Raw genomic sequence first — 13,129 nt, 5'->3', positions numbered from 1 at the left:
TTTCCCAACCCAGTTTCTCCAAGACAAATTTTGGCACCACAATCCACCCATGCTTCCAGGCTTCAAACCTTGTCCTCTATCTTTCGCTCATCCAGGCCTTCTTCTCCGCTTTTCCTTCATTCCTCTGCCCTTCTCAGTCCTTTCCATTCATACAGGCACATGCCCATCTAGGCTCTGTCCTGCTTGACAGGCCAACTTCTTCTATTTCACATCTGACAGTGTCACAAGCCAGCGACCTGAACTGCCCAGCTCAAAGCACTGTGACCAGGTCTTTTCTCTTTTCAGAACCCTCCAGTAATTTATAATGTCGTGTTGAACCAAGCTGTAATTCGTACTTATGGACTTGTTTAACTGGACTTCATTTACCCTTTACTCTCCCCTCATACTCTGATTCCTGATCAACTACTCTCTCTTAGTCAAGACGATTTTCTTGCTGTTCCCTGAATTCTCTCTGACACACCTTCCCAATAACTGAAACAGGAATAAATTATTCAGAGACACTCAAGATTTTGCCTTTTCTTTAAAAGTTTTGCACCTTTAAGAGGATAACAATTGTTTATTTTATTACAATGGTGTGATAATTGTACTGTAGTCATTGTTAAGTTCTTATCTTTTGAAGATAAACTGAAATATTCACAAATGAAGTAAGATTAGCCATGAGCCTGGGTGTTGTGTACATCCAGTTCATTATATTGTTCTTTCCTTTTATAAATGAGGTTTTTTTTAAAGGAAGAAATAAAATTTCCATGTTGCAAATGCTTGTAAAGGTTTTTATTAAAAGTATGCTAGATGATTCTTGTTCTTCATCTAAACAGTTCTCAACTTTTTTCCTCAGGAAAAATTTCAACCACATTTTAAAAATGGCCTTTAAGAAGCCGCAAAGCAATTTATTAAAATGTTCACAAGAATAATTTCTGCTTGGTGGTATTACAGGTGATGGGTTTTCTGTTACAAGTTTTTGTTTCATTTCCCAACTTCTAAAATCTGCATACACTTTTACATAGTCAGAAAATAATCTGATTTTTCTGATTATATGAAAGTATTATTTTTCACATCGGGCACTGAAAATCTGTCTATATCATAAATCTCTATAGTCTATGTTTACCATGAAAAATATGAATCAAAAACATGAACATGAAACTCCAGTTATCTATAAAATATCCTGTAGTTTGACAGTACGATGGCAAGGCAACATTTTTATGGCCACTTGGGAAGTGCATCCTAAAGAAGATAATTCTGGAATGGTAGACTGGTAAGATTATGGACTCATTTTTTGGCAAGACCATCTTATTGACTCCTACAACTGAGTGCTCATAATGGACACTCTAAGAGCAAACGGTCCAGAGGAACTGGGCATTTCTGGGAATGTGATATACAATATTGTACACAATTTTCATTTTAAGCTTGGCTTGGGTAGGGTTCTTGCCTGGATACTGATACATAGCTGTATTTTTGTTTTGTTTTCTCCTCTTTTGCTGGTGTTGGTTTTTGTTTTTGTTTTTTAGGTGAAGATGGAGATAGAAGAGAGGGAAAGTTTCTCTTTATCCGTGAATGAGAGAAAACAGTTTATGTGGTTTTGACTTTTTTGCCCCCGACATCATTCTCTCCTCTTCCATCCGCACATCACTTTATTTGGTGCAGAACTAGTTGCCCATTCTCTATGTGAGACCTAGCTGAGAGGCTCTCAAAGACCTTGCTCACAGTTCTGTAACTCAGACTGAGAGTCAGTATCAGAAACTACAAGGTCACTGGAGGAAGGGCTCATGTCTCCATTCTTTACTCAATAAATATTTGAGCACCTACTATGTGCCAAGCACACTTCTCCACACCAAAGATACACCAAGATCTCTATTCTCATGCAGTTAACTTGTATGGGAAGACACACAAGTAAACAAAGACAGACACAAACATAAATAAGACAAATAGTGACAAAAGTTCTGAAGAAAATGAAACGAAACAGAGTGATATGACAAGGTCACCGAGGACAGAGGGCTGTTAACAGTACAAGGGTAGTTAGAAAGATCTAGAACACCTGAGTAGATATGAAGGGAAAGTGGTCCTGGAGGGGACAACAAAGGCAAAGGCCTAGAGGCAGGAACAAACTTAGTTTAAGTCAGAGGAACAGAAAGCAGAGCACAAGGAGGAGAGAGATGCTGGATGCCTTGGGGAAGTGGATACATAAGGTCTTGAGGCATAAATTAAAGATTAGGGGTTTTATTCTAGGTCCATCTAGGGAAACCATCAGAGGCTTATTTGTTGTTGTTGCAGTAAACTATTTCTTTTCCTTTTTTAAAATTATGGTAAAATACACATAACAGAAGCTTTACCATCCTAGCCTTTTTTAGGCGTATTGCTCAGCAGTATTTAGTACATTCCTATTGTTCTGCAACCACAGCCACCAACTACCTCTAGAATTCCACATCTTGCAAAACTGAAAACTCTCATCAGAGGCTTTTAAGCAAAGCAGTGACATGATCTGACTTATGTTTTTAAAAATTAACTTGGTTGCCTGGTAAAAAATTGATTGTAGTGAGACAGTAGGATTAGGAGTTTATTGAAGTAGATAGATTGAGGATACATTTTGTGCACATAGCTGACACAATTGCTGCTAATTTGGATGTGGGCATAAGATAAAGACAGAAATGAGGAAAGGAGATGACTTCTAGATTTTTACATCTCCAGCGTCTAGCCCAAGCAAATAGGTAACATTCAATTCATAAATAAATAGAAGCCTTTTTTTCCTAGAGAACTAGGACAAGAGAAATGAAAACTACCATACATGCAGGAGATGATATCTTTTTTCGGTCTGTACTAATTGCATCCTTGTAACACGGATAAAGTCTACACAGTTGGTTCATGCCAACATTATATGCTTAATTCCAACATTAACATTAAAGGCTAATACTTTTCCATGCACACAGTTAAATTTTAACAAGCATTTTACATGTATTACTTCATGTCTTTCCTAAATCAGTACCTTTTATCCCGTGAGACTACAGTGCTATGGGCCATGTTCCTGAAGATTACATATGCACAAACAAGTTTGATGTTTGGGAGAGTTATGGACCTTCTGAATTCCATCCATGGACCAGCAGGCTAAGATGCCCTGCTCTACCTTGAGTGAGTTGCTATTGTCTATCACTATGAGAATCTAGACCTTATTAGTCCAGCCCTCAAGACTTTGAAGAAATACTTTCGAACAGTTTACCTTCATTAACATCCATAATAAATGAGTTATCAAGAGCCAGTACTAATGTAAAAATATCTTTGCATCTTTAGCAAAACTGTTATTGCAAGTATTATAAATGGAGTTATTCAAGATCCTCTTTATAACACCAATGTGATAAATGCCTTCTACAATTCATTTCTGGGAAAAATATTACCTTACAACATTTTTGTTTTATTGTTTCAAAAAAACTAAACCATTAGAGTCGTGGAAACATTTTCTTATTTTTTCAATATAAGCTCCCAGCTAACAGTTAAAATTTAGTGTTCTGTTTATCACAACTACATTACCTACATTTTCCCCTTGTAGGCTTGGGTCTTCAGGTACTTATTGTGAAAACTTCAAATCTTTTTTGGAAAAAAGTGGAATGTAAATTATACATCATCTCATGCAAACTTTGCAAGTGTCCTATTTCCTGCTCTCTTCCATGCTATTTTTCTAAACACGAGAAAATAGACTCGAAAGCCAAATACAGCCAAGTGGCAGGATGTATAGTTAGATTATCTGTATTACAGATCCAGGTTTACCACTTGCCACCCAAGTGACCTTGGCAAAAATCACTTGAATTTCTCAGAGCCTCAGATTTCTGGTTTCTAAAATTCAGTTAAAAGCCCACATCACATAGGGTTGCAATAAGGACTGAGATGATGCATGCGAAAAGTTTTTCATGACATATGAAAGCAAAGAGGCAGGAGGAGGAGGAACAGCAGCTGCTGTAGTCCATGCTTGCCTGTTAATAAGAAGATGACTAACAACAGCCCTTCCTCTGTCTGCTGATGAAAGTCCAAAGGTTGGGACTCGGCATATTTTTCAGGGGGTGCCCAGCAAAGCAATGGGCACAACTCATTCCACCCCTACCCAGCCCCACAGATGCCTACTTCCCTGAGACTGTCAGGCAGCCACCTAAAGGGCGTGGACTTGGGCTAAGGAAAGAGAATGAGGACAGGAAGGGATTGTTAGATAAGACAACAGGGCTTGGCCAGGAAGGTTTAGTCATCTTTGCTAAGATAATGTATTTTTCTTCTTTTACATCTTCAGTCATAGTTCAGGGTCAGGTTTTAACATACACAGGCCTGAGGACAACATTATATTGTTTGAGTTTCAGGTCTCCCTCATGTAACACAGGGGAAACATAATACTGGCCCTGTTCATATTCTACAGTAAAGTGTAGGGAATAATCAGTGTTGTTACTTGCAGACAAAGATGGAGTGGGGCAACTTAAGAACTTCAAAATTCAGTAGTAAAGGCAGCCTGCTTTCTGGGGAAATAAGAGTGTCGACTCAGCTGATTGGCTCAAAAGGTTAGATGTCATGAGGACTGTCTTTGTATTAGGATAAACTATATGCAATTGCCAATCAGAGTTAGGGCTAACAAAGAAAAATAACTACTAAGCTATAAAAGCACCTGGACTCTGATCAGGAGAAGGTGTTTCCACTTCCAGGATGATAAATCAGCTAGTGGCCTTGGCGAAACAACTTGGCTTCAATGGGCCCCAGTTTCTTCGTCTATCAAAGAGGAAGCCTAAATGATCTCTAAGGTCCTTTCCAGGTTAAAACACTTCAACATGTCATTAAGAAATTATCTCCATGCTCATGTGCCAATAAAGGTTCCACCTCCTCCTCATAGGTGCCAAGACAACTCTGAGGTGTATCCTGCACTGAGGGAAGCCCAGCTGCCCACAGTGGCAGGAGCAGCATCTTGACCAACACATCCTATCCTAGCTACCTCCTCCCCCTCTCTCTGTTGATCATGTCTAGAATCACCCCTTCAATAAAGGGCTTACCAAAACCACAAAACAACAAAACCCCTATATTAGAAATTCAGATGAAAAGTACTACCTTATGAAGTGGTAAGAGCAGAGGCATATGAGTGCTAGAGTTCAGACTAAAGGGGATTGGATTCCCAGTTCTGTTACTAACCACATGACTCTGGACACATTGCATAACTCTGATATGGCATGAGTCTCCTCGTCTAGAAAATGAGAACAAAATGACCTTCCTGGTAGGGCTGCTGTGCAGATTACATGAGATAAGGCATATAGAAAATGTTTTACAATGCCTGGCATATACCAAATAGTCAATAAATGCCATACTTTTATTTTTTTGCATTTAAGTTTGGTCTTTTTTCACTAACTTGTAATACTTCAGAAGAAATTAATTACTATACTGCCATAACTGGTATTTGAATCTAGAATAAGTTACACCTCACCTAATCCAACTTTCAGATTAGCAGCACTACGAAATTTATTAAGTTTAACAAACTAGCTAATCCTATACTATGGTTTTTTTTCTTTTTTTTCAGTTTTTGCTTTCAATTTTTATGGCAGTCACTTAAGGGAGGTGGAAATCAACTCTAGGTTCTATATATTGGTTCACATTACTAATACAAACAAATGCTATAGGGCTGCTAAAAGCCTAACTCAAAATAGTATGAGTTATATGCCATTCTCATAATATGGTAAGCAAAGAAAAAAATCTATATGTGCCCTGCGTTTTACATTCCCAATGGCAAAGTTTTACTTTGGTAATGTAGTAGGCCCAAAGAACATCTACAGAGGCAAAACTTCTGACTACTCACTATCCTACAGCATAAACTATTACAGTTTGACTAACAGCATCAGCAGTTTTGACTGGTTCTGGTTAGTTAATAAAAAAAAGTTGTTTCAAGAATCAAACAATTATATACACACCATATTAACTTTACCTTAACACATAAAAATATGCATTAATTCCCCAATTTCCCAAAGTAATTCCAAATTTTCCTTGAAGAATTCCTCCCCAATATTTTTATTATATTAACTACACTCAGAATTTATTTTCTACAATTTCTAGTTTTAATTTCCTAAGTAGATTGAGAACTAAAAAACAAAGACAAAACAGCAAAACAAACTTGTAAAGCAAGGTCAGGATATTTTCTTCCAAATTTTCATAATTTTCTCTCCAATTTTTTAATAGTTTTTCTGCCCACTTTTTAGTCTCTCACTTTTATGGACTCTTTCTAAAGAATTCAACATTCCCGGGCACCTGGGTGGCTCAGTCCATTAAGCCTCCAACTTCGGCTCAGGTCATGATCTCACAGTTCGTGAGTTCAAGCTCCACATCAGGCTCTGTGCCGACACCTCCGAGCCTGGAGCCCGCTTCAGATTCTGTGTCTCCCTCTCTCTGCCCCTCCCTCTGCTCACACTCTGTCTCTCTCTAAAATAAACATTAAAAAAAAAAATTTTTTTTAAACAATTCAACATTCCTTTCACAGAAACCAATACTCTTCTTTTGCACTCATGTTTCATAGATTTACACAACTATTACTGATATTTAAATGATCTAATCATAATAACACGTGTAACTGCCACCAACAGGCTTATGATAAATACTGTTGAGACAGTAACCCAGCAGTTGTAAAAATGAACACGCTGCACTCAACCTACTTTCTGGGAAAATGAAGAGTGTAGGCTTGGCTGATTGGCTCAAATGGTTAGATGTTAAGAGGATTGTCTTTGTATTAGGATAAACTATATGCAATTGCCAACATCTAACTCTTTTACCTAGAGCAATGGCAAGTGCCCACGTTCAACCTAGTATTTTTAAAGAAATATTAGCTATACTTAATGTTAAATATATCTACTAGACATTTTTTTCCCTCCCTTTAAACAATGATTAAAAGTTCCTGCAGCTTTATTTTTCAACTTCCACTCTACATTTACTCAGGAACTCACCCTAAGCTACTGAATAATCAGTATCTGGACTCTGGTTTCCTAGGAATGTTACTTCTGCCTCCCACCTTGCTTCAAGTTAAAGACACACCTGTTAGAATTTCAGAGACTGAAGGCATAAGCATGTGCCTTGTAGATAAGTGAATGAAAAACATCAGAGGGATTAAAATGTGAGATCAGCATTAGTTTATTTGTTTCTGAGATACAAATCTTTTTAACCCACAGAATCCAACACAGCACTACCTGCCGAGAGAAGGCAAGAAAAAGACAAGCAAGAAGGGGATTGGGCAGAGAAGCCCTTGGACAGACCTAGGGTTAAGTCATCCTTAAATATGAGCACCCTTTAGGGGCTCCTGGGTGGTTCAGTTGGTTGAATGTCGGACTCTTGCTTTTGGCTCAGGTCATGATCCCAGTGTCATGGGATCAAGCCCCACATCAGCCTCAATGCTGAGCATGGAGCCTGCTTAAGATTGTCTCTCTTTCTCTGCCCCTCTTCCCTGCTTATGTACACACTCTCTCTAAAAATAAAATAATAATAATAATAATAATAATATAATAATAATATAATAATAATAATAATATAATAATAATAATAAATATGAGCAGCCTTCACTGTCCCTGTTCTGTCATTTGATTATAATAAACAAAAAAATCACAAAGGTGTTATTAAGACAAAACCCAGAAAGCTGGGACAGGAAGGAGGACAGGCTGTATTTAAATGAGGAGCTACTAGTCAACCCTCTTTTTCTAGTTTTCTCTTCTACCACTGACCCAGAAAGTCTAAATCAGGTTTTTCTTTGTGATTGCACTTATGCCCTCACCAAAGTAACCATATGATATCAGAACTCTACTGTCTCATGTACCCTCTAAAATAGGAATCCACAGAGTCAATATGCAAAGTGGGAAGAAGCTAAGCATTGTAATTTTACTTGGGTTCAAATCCTGGCTGCATACTTCCAACAGTGTATACTGAGTACCTTTCTTCACTCTCCTGCACTCATGTATACTATGAGAATTATGGTGCAGATCTTGCCAGCTTCAGAGGATTCATGAGCAAATGCATGAAAAGTGCTTTGATGCAACTATTACTGATACCTAAAAGATGCCAAAACGTTTCATCTCGTAACTGTCAATAAAAGATTTAAAACTGAACTGCAAGATTGGGTATTTTATAAACATGCAGCACAAGGACACCGATGAAAGCTTACTTTCTGTTCCAAAATTGTTATGCAAACAGAACATAAGCAAGATATCAAGCGGAAACAATGTTGGTGGCTGTCCTTTCCAAAGAGAAATGAGCTACGAGATAGCAATCAGGTAGAGAAGAGAGATAAAGCCTCCAACAGGGGGAGGAGGGGAGCTTTCAGAAAGGTGAAGTTGCAAATGCCAGAGGGATGCTTTTAAAATTCAAATGTGAACAGGTCCCTCACTTCCTTGAACATTTTCAATGGCTCCCCACTGATTTTAGGATAAACTCCAAATCCTTCAGGTCCAACAAGGCTCTTAGCAACCTCACCTCACCTCATACACTCCTCTGCAGTTGTTTTATAGTATTTCCAATGTCAGCACAGCATCTGCATTCTCTCAGCCTGAATGTGATTTCCTGCCTTCATCTCATTTCTCTGCTGCCCTAACACTCTTCCTTCTTTTAGCTCAGGAGCATGATTTTGTCTGCCTTCCTCCATGTGACTTCTCCAACACTCTGTGTTTCTCACAGTTTTTCACACTGTACTGGAACTGTTTGCCTCTCTGCATCTCACACAGACCTGGCCTGGCTTTAGCATTCTGCTGCTCACCTTGCCTGACACAAAACTGACACTCATTTAAATGTTTACTGAACACACAACTTCTGAAACTCCCTACTTTGGGCCAGATTTATCTCTATTACCTTGTATTAGAGAGGACAAAGAAGGTAGGTAGCTGTTGTTTGAGGGCTGTGATGCTGCTTCTCAAGAGAGATGAAAATCTGCCTTTCACCTGGCAGACTTATGTTATACGTTATACAGTAACTTAGTGCATCTGAATAATAGCCTGTTTAGAAATATTTATGATGGTGTGGCTACTTCTATCATTAACTAAATGGATAGTTTTACTTCCCAATGTAATAACATGTGCGCTTTTAATATATTTCAGTAAATTAGGAATAATTAGAAATCTCAACTTTTTTTTAGAAGACCAGTCTTATAAAGTGCCAAATTTGCATTAGTTTTCAACTTTTTCATAACTTGTGAGTGGTCCAAATTGGATGAGTATCTCAGAAACACATGTGAGATACAGTCTGCTCTCAAAATGTATTCATGGCATGCTTCTTTGCATGCTCTATGACGTGTTGTACTGAAATTCAAGGTTAGTTCTCAATTTAATACCCTAATACATATACAGAGTCTCCAAAGTTACTTGTTTGGTAAACAACATTCTAACATATCCTAAAACTGATGTTTGCACACATAGGACACCAAGAAGAATAACCAGTTAACATACTTGGGAAAGTCCTATTTCTTCCATTCAACTACAAATTATCTGAGGACATGGGTTTTCTTTTACATACATTCCAATGTCTGACATAAACAAACAAACTCCAGTTTATAAAGTGACATATCTGCCAAAGTAAGTATTGCTACAACTTAGATTTAAAAGTGTTGTTTAGTGCACCTGTTTAACAATAGAGGATTAATTTATGAAATCACATTATAGTTGCTAGAATATGACACAAACAATAGGAATTTGGGAAATCGCATAAGATGAAAAATGCTTACTAGGTATTACATTGAAATCAAAGAATACTAAAATTCTACATGTACTATGATGTAGGAAAACATGCATAGAAAAAATGGAGAGAAACAAAGGCAAAAATCACAAAATATCCATTTTGGTAGAATTATGCTCAGTGGCTCAAAACTCTCATTGGTTCCCTTTTCTTACCATTTAGGTACCTTCTTGGTTTTGTGTTCTCACCTCAAACCTATGTAGGCACAGCCAACTCTTTCCAAACAGTTCCTCTTGGGACTAGTTCAGGCTCACATTACCTTATACAGAAGTTTTGGGAACAGGTTCCTATTAGGCATGTCTGCAGTCTCATCCCACTACCATCATATCTCCTACCAGAATAAGACAGTTATTCTACTACTAAATATGTCTACTGTGGTAATCTCATTTATGTTTTGTGCATTTTTAGGTATGTGTTATATTTTACAATAAAGATGACTTTTTTTTTTTTTTTTGTAATTTACTGTGGTTGGTTCCGGTCTTGTTTTGCTAAGAATAGGATTCATCATTCTCTGCGGATATGCTCCTACTTCCACACTTCTAACTGTAGTGCTTACTCAGGATAACTGGGTTCCTCCTAGCTGCAGCAACTAAGTCACCAGAAGCTGTTCTCCCACTCCAGGATGCTTGCCAGTTCCTCCATGTCTACCAATGTAAGCTTCTTCACACCCTGTAAAACCTGGTCCACCTGTGTGCTACCGTAATTCACATTGCATCATATGTGGCAAACATTTAGCAAGTAACTACTAATTGTAAGGCCTGAATATTTAACGTCCTAAGCTGCTTACAATATTTTTTGTGGATGTGGAACATTTATAAGAGAAGATACCCAACTGGAGAAAGTGACATATGATAAGTGATGAATGAGTGTTCAGAGGTCGTGAAGGAGGAGACTAGGGAAGAAGGGCTGGGGAGGGGGTAAGGTTCGATGAAAGCTAGAAGGAAGAGACATTGTAGAAGTTGACGAGATACATCATGATTGGGAGAGAGGTGATATGAGACAGGACTGCTGAATTTTGCACCTGAGTGACTAGGATAATGATGGGGCCCGTGACATAAATGATGTTAACTAGAAATGCTTTGAGGCAAAACAGGGCAAGTCCACAAGGAATATTACAATATAAACTGACAGATGCTACTCTAAAACTGAGTAAGATACATGGAAAGCACAGAATCTTAAGGCAGCTAACTAGAGGCGATAACTAAAGTAACAAGGCTCTGTGAAATCTCTAAAAAAATAATGATAATAATGATAAATAAAATAAAAAAGAAACTAAACTAGTCCAAAGTCATGCAAGAGGGAATGTGAGACTGAGAACCTGATCAGTGATGCTTCAAGGAGCTCAGGACTTCAGGAAATAAGGAGGAAGAAAGGAATTCTAGGCGAGGCAGTATGCACAATGGTTACCCCAGTGCTGGTCCTGAGCCCCGGAGTTGGAATCCTCTCCTGCTACTTGAGAGTCCTTGAGCAAGATACCAAATATTCATTCCCTCATCCATAAAGTGAGATAACACAATAATTTTACCTCACAGGATTGTGGTGAGGATTACGAGTTAATGAAAGTTTTAAACAGTGCCTGGCACAAAAACACTCGATAAATGTCTGCCGTTGAGGGGAAAAGATTTTTTTCTAGTCCTCAGCGACCTCGGGGACAACAATTTCTGGCCAGCAGTAGGAGCAGGAATTACAAAGTAAGGGAATTAATAAGCAAGTCAGCAGTAAGAAGGCAAAGGCAATCACAAAGTATGGATGATTCTTCCACGGCGGTTAAACAAAAAAATCGAGCTGTGAAACAAAAAGTAACCTGTGAGCATAGGGTTAAGTTAAAATGCTTTCTGGGGGGATAGCTCAGCAAGAGGGGAAAGGTTTGGCTCGCCAAAACTATTCTTGAGTGGGAGTGGGACTTGTTTCTCCTACCACACAGGGAGGTGGACAGGTGTAAGACCGGACCCTTCCTGTCCCGGCTCCCCAGGAGCTCGAAGGAGCGCTCGCTCGGCATCCGGTAACTTTGAATCAGCGCTGGCTGATGGGGGGGAGGGGGGGCGGGCAATTTCCCAACCAACGATACCCTGGAAGATGAAACAACAGGCTTTCCCATCTCCATCTCCAGCACGACCTGTTCTATGGCTCAGTAGACATCACCCTCCTCAACCAGCAGCAGTCGCTGGGACACCGTGCAGCTCAGAGAGCCAAAGAGGCAGCTCCCCGCTGCGAGAGCAGCACCCCCCCCCCCCAAGTTCATTCCGACCTCAAGGACACAAAAGCGCCCCAGACGGGAAGGAACCAGTAAGAAAGGGGCTCGGGAATTCCGGTAATGGGGGGGCTGCGGCTAGGGAAGTCAGAGCCCGGAGCTGGGAAAGTGACCTCGGTGGCCAAGGTCGAGGAGGTCCCTCCGGTCCCAGGGGCGAGCACCTTTGCCCTCCCGCCCGGAGTACCAGGGTCCCCGCCCGCAGGGAGCGCTCGGGGAGGCTCAGAGCCCTGGGGCGGCCCGGGAGCACCGGCCCTCTGGGATGCCGGGGCGGCGGGGGGCTCCCATGGAGCGCGCAGGTGAGCGCGGCGGCCCCGCCCTCCCGCGGGAAGGGCCTTCTCTCTCTGCGCCCACAGGCCGCGGTTCGAGAACTTCCGAAGCGCCTGCACACAGCCCGGGGAGGGCCTGGCCACGCTCCCGGGTTTCCCGCACCCGGATCCCGCCGCCGCGCGCTGCGCCCAGGTTCCTCCATCCGGCTGCTCCGGACTCCTACCGGCGGGGTCTCTCTCCCTTCCCCCATCTCTTCTCCGCACCCCGGAAAAGTTTGGTCCCAGCGCAGGGGCTGGGAGTCCGGCACTCACCCCACGGAGAGCGGAGCCGAAGCGGCAAGGCGCGCGCGGGAGCAGAGGGCGGCGGCGGGCGGCGGCGCGAGCGCAGAGCTCCTCACAGCGGCCCCTGCTGCTCCGGCCGCCGACAGAGCTGGAAAAGGGGAGGAGGCCGCCGGGATGTCACCTGCCCGCTCTCCCACCCCGCCGCGTGACGCCGCGCAGCACCGCCCCCGCCCGCCGCCGCCAGGTACCCGCGAGGGGCGGGAAGGAGGAGCCAGCCGCCATCCGGGAACGAGCGCCCCGCCTCCGCCCGCCTCAGCGCCCAGACCCTCGGAGCCCCGCGGGCCACTTTGGAGTACGGGTTCTGGCCTTTGGACTGTTATGTTTCTTTTTGAGCACCGATGCCATCCCTTGAGGTCATCTCGAGGCGTCACATAAATAGTGTGAAAGTTGTCGTCATGCATGACTCAGGAATGAGTTGTAGAAAAATGTGAAAGAGGAAACCTGGTCCCGGTCAGGCTGGAGTGGAGAGAGGGAGAAAAGAAGGAATCCCCGCTCCTGAAAAAGCTATTGGGAGGGTCAACTCCTATTTAAAATGGAGGCCACCACGGCGAGAAGCCCAATTTGGGTC

General features: G+C 41.5%; 1 protein-coding gene across 1 annotated transcript in view; it reads right to left on the bottom strand.

Annotated features, from left to right (window-relative positions):
• Positions 1-12,637, bottom strand: part of ELOVL7 (ELOVL fatty acid elongase 7) — a 75,919-nt gene extending 63,282 nt beyond the window's left edge. Inside the window, exon 1 of the mRNA XM_040452485.1 lies at positions 12,532-12,637. The gene's annotated coding sequence lies outside the window, so the exon portion shown is untranslated. The remainder of the gene's footprint in view (positions 1-12,531) is intronic.
• Between the last annotated feature and the right edge of the window lie 492 nt (positions 12,638-13,129).

This window comes from Herpailurus yagouaroundi, unplaced genomic scaffold (genome assembly GCF_014898765.1).
Source record: "Herpailurus yagouaroundi ecotype Mexico unplaced genomic scaffold, PumYag 29, whole genome shotgun sequence".
NCBI classification, from domain to species: domain Eukaryota; kingdom Metazoa; phylum Chordata; class Mammalia; order Carnivora; family Felidae; genus Herpailurus; species Herpailurus yagouaroundi.
This window is presented reverse-complemented; position numbering and strand designations above follow the sequence as displayed.